General features: G+C 35.1%; 1 pseudogene; it reads left to right on the top strand.

Moving 5' to 3' along the window:
• The window catches only part of LOC107570690 (zinc finger protein 239-like), an 8,228-nt pseudogene extending 4,831 nt beyond the window's left edge, over nt 1-3,397 (top strand).
• Nucleotides 3,398-4,250: the final 853 nt, after the last annotated feature.

Raw genomic sequence — 4,250 nt, 5'->3', positions numbered from 1 at the left:
CTGCAACATGGAGCTAAGGAGAAAAATGTAGAACTTGAAAAATTGTAAAAACAGTTTAGTGAAAAGCGTTTACAGTTTAAAAGCAAATAGAATCCTGTTTTTTTAATTACTTTTCTTAATATTTTTTTTTGCAGATTTGCACATGTACAAGGTTTAAAATGTTCATGAAATATTTTCAAAAAATACTGACTTTTTGAGCAGCTGCATGTTTGAGCAGCTGCATTCCTCTTGGTCAAAGATGAAAAAATGGGATTTACAATAAAGTTTATTTGTTAATTAGTAACGTATCTTCTGAGTGAATGTGCAAATGTGTAATGTTATCAGCTTTTATCGTGTTATTACAACATTTAACCACTTTTTATTAATTTAAAAATTGAGATTCTTTCAAATTTAAATCTTGTAAAAGAACTACAGCAAAAATCAGTTTGATGCATATTTTATCAATATTTTCTAAATTTAATTTGAATATTACTGACTTCAATGGATTTCATTAAATTCCTTTGAACACGACTGCTCAAAACAGTCTAAATTTATGAAATCTACACATTCAAAACATTATTACTCTGAAATGTTTCATGTAAATGTTAAGTGTAAGTGAAATGTTAAGTACTGCAAGGTCTTTCATGACACTACATATGCTGGGGTGTGATATAAAATAAATGGTGCTTGAAAAAGTCCTTGAATCTGGGGTTCATGAAAGAGTGGGAACCCTGTTCAAAGTCCAAAGCGCGAGGAATATCTGCGCTGAAACAGTGTTACCTGTCAGTTGCTCACACATAGTGTTCAAATTAGGATCTTTAATATTTTCTAATGTTTTAAAAGATGTTTCTTCTGCTCAGCAAGGCTGCTTTCATTTCAAAAATACATGCCTTATTCAAGAAGGGGGTCTGATGGCCAAAAAATATTATTTTACTAACTTATTAATTTTATGTTAAATTGTGCTTTGTTGGAATAATGTCTGCTAGAATGTTAAAACATGTTCAGTGTTAAATATTTTTAAATTACTGTTTTGTAATTGATTTTTTTCTTTGAAAAGCAAGACAAAATAGTAAAAATTGTATTTATGCAATTTATAAATGTAAAAATAAAATTAATTTCTTCGGCTTTCGGCCCTGTGTTTCATTTTGTTCGGTTTCGGCTTCGGCCAAGAATTTTCATTTCGGTGCATCCCTAGCTCTCACTACTACAGAAAATAATAATTGGAAGATTGATGTACACAATTCATGAACATATAACTTATTTATAAAAAATATCATAAAGATCATATTTTAGTGTAGCAACGGTATTCTTTCTGCTATTCATTTTTATGTCCTTTCCCTTCACATTTCTGGCTTTGAAGTTTTTTAATGATTTACTGAAAACTTCACCTTTTTTGCTTTCATTTTAGACCTGATGGAAGAGGAGGAGGAGAGTGAAGAACTGAGTGAAGCAGAAGAAAAACATGTCAAAACTGGAGTAAAATCTGTGAGTCGCTCACAGGCTCAACGTAAATGTGTACTGAAAAGAAATCCCCCCAAAAATTTCACTTGCCCTGAGTGTGGTAAGAGTTTCCCATACAAAAAAGTCTTAAAGTTCACATGAGAGATCATAGTGAAGAGAAGCCGTACACATGTGATCAATGCGGGAAGAGTTTTACACAAAAGGGACACCTTAAGAGACACGTGATAATCCACACTGGAGAGAAACCATACACGTGTGACCAGTGCGGAAAGAGTTTTACACTACAAGGAGATCTTAAGGTTCACAAGAAAAGCCACACTGGAGAGAAACCGCACACATGTGATCAATGTGGGAAGAGTTTCGCACTAAAATCAAACCTTAACATACACATGAAGATCCACACCGGAGAGAAGCCGTACACATGTGGTCAGTGTGGGAAGAGTTACAGACAGATTGGCTTTTTTAAGTTACATCTGCGTTCTCATTCTGGAGAAAGACCATTCAACTGTGATCAGTGCGGTAAAAACTTTTTTTGGCCAGAATCCCTGAAGAACCACATGAAAGTTCATACACAGGAGAAGCCTCACATGTGCTCTTCGTGTGGAAAGCGTTTTAGTCAGCAAGGTGCTTTAAAAAGACACCAGAAAAGTCACAGCGGTGTGAAGGAACATATGTGCTTTGATTGTGGGAAGACTTTTGTTACAAATGCTGAACTAAAACTGCACCAGAGAATGCACACTGGAGAAAAACCTTACGAGTGTTCACATTGTGACAAGAGATTCAGTCGGTCAGAATATCTGAGAACACATGAGAGGATTCACACTGGAGAAAAATCATATCACTGCCTTCTGTGTGGGAAGAGTTTTACTCAATCATCTTCTTTACGCCGCCACACATGTCTGAACACAAAGAAGTTCATGTTCAGATCCAGCACTTTAAAGTGCAATGCTGCGTCCTCGCCAAATGTGACACAATAAAAAAGCTCTCTTCTATATAAATCTAACCATTCTATATATATAGATTCTATATAAATCTAATCCTAACCAGCTGCAACATGTGACAGCACAACATTTTTCACAGTGAGATCAAATTTCCTCCCAAAAATGTGTGAAAAAGTGTAGACATTTGCAAGAGAAGACTTCTGCTGTGCTGAAAAAGTGATGATGAAGATCAAGTGGATCCCAGGTTCATTAACCGTGTCTTAGCAAATGAGAAAAACTGTAATGCAGTTGAAATACTACTGCAACTCTAGTTGTTCAACTCGGTTTTTCAAAGATTTCATTTTTTGATTCAGAATATATTTCAATAAGGTATTAGGCCTACTGTAGAATTGTAGCAAATTGCGGTCTTGTTCATTTTGTATTATGTTAGGTTTTGAACTTAGGTTTAACTGTTTCGAAAAGAATATGTTAGCATGTGCAAATTGGCATGTAGGTATAGAGTTTTGCCGTTGTTTATGTCTGAGTGAGAAAATAATTTATGTAATTTGAAAGAAGTAGTCTCTGAATTCAAGTAATTTTGTGCGAAAGTTAAATGATCCATGGTTTAGCCCACATAAACTGTTGTTGTGCTCATTGTGTGAAAAGTTTTGAAAAAGTGACCCAAGTTTTGACAAATGTGTTTTAGCGATTGCAAAACACTGTAATTATTTTGTTCAGTGTCCGTTTCTGCACGTTAATTAATTACTCCATGAGATGGTGACAAGTGACTGTTTTGCCGTGTTTTTGTTCTGTACCGATGCCCAGACGTTTTTGGGAGCTAGGCCTACTGGTGATTCAGTGAACTAAATTTCGAAATGACCGACTCCCAGGCCACAACATGTGTGCGTTATTAATATACTAATACTATACAGCTGCAATGAAACGTAGCCTAGTATTCAGAGCGAGTCCCTAAAACAGGGATCCCCAAATCTGGCCCACGAGATCCACTTTCCTGCAGAGTTTAGCTCTAACCCTAATCAAACACACCTGAGCATGCTAATCAATGTCTTCAGGATCATTAGAAAATCACAGGTAGCTGAGTTTGATCAGGGTTGGAGCTAAACTCTGCAGCGCATTGGACCTCCAGGGTAAGATTTGAGGAACCCTGCCCTAAAACATATCGGATGTATCAAATGATAGCCTATTTTTATTTTAATTAAAAACAGTGAAATGTGACAAACCAGTCATTTTAAATGTCTAACGTATACGCTTGTCAAATATTAAATGTTTACTACTTGCATCTTATCTCACAATTTTTGACCGTCAGTGTTGGGGGTAACGCATTACAAGTAACGCGAGTTACGTAATCGGATTACTTTTTTCAAGTAACTAGTAAAGTAATGCATTACTTTTTAATTTACAAGAGAATATCGGAGTTACTTTTTCAAATAAGTAACGCAAGTAACTTTTTTTTTCCAATTTACTGATTGATAGCTCTCCTGTCCCCATGTTGAGAGAAATCAGAAGATGTTGCAGTAGTTCTAAAATAAATATGAATATGCATTCATTCATCTCACTCACAAAAAAAAACACAGATTCAGTATTCCTCAAAATGAATAAAAATAATGCAACAGAATATGACGCAAACCTGCAATAATTAAATGTTAAACAACACAAATATCCTTTATGTATTTATTCCCATTCTATTAACCAATGTCTTTGCTTCTGACCTTCGATGATCCAGTTCAACCGTACTAATAAGCACAAATTACTCTAGACAACATTTGCGTGTTTTTTGTTTATTGCTGAAGTGTGTTGAAATTTCTTCTTCTGCATTCTACTGTACGGACATAAATGTACTTTCCCTTCAGCCTGAGGCTTATTCATTTC

This window comes from Sinocyclocheilus grahami, unplaced genomic scaffold, assembly GCF_001515645.1.
Source record: "Sinocyclocheilus grahami isolate Dianchi unplaced genomic scaffold, SAMN03320097.WGS_v1.1 scaffold1492.1, whole genome shotgun sequence".
NCBI lineage: Eukaryota > Metazoa > Chordata > Actinopteri > Cypriniformes > Cyprinidae > Sinocyclocheilus > Sinocyclocheilus grahami.
Note: the sequence above shows the minus strand (reverse complement) of the source record. Positions and strands in the feature narration are given on the sequence as shown.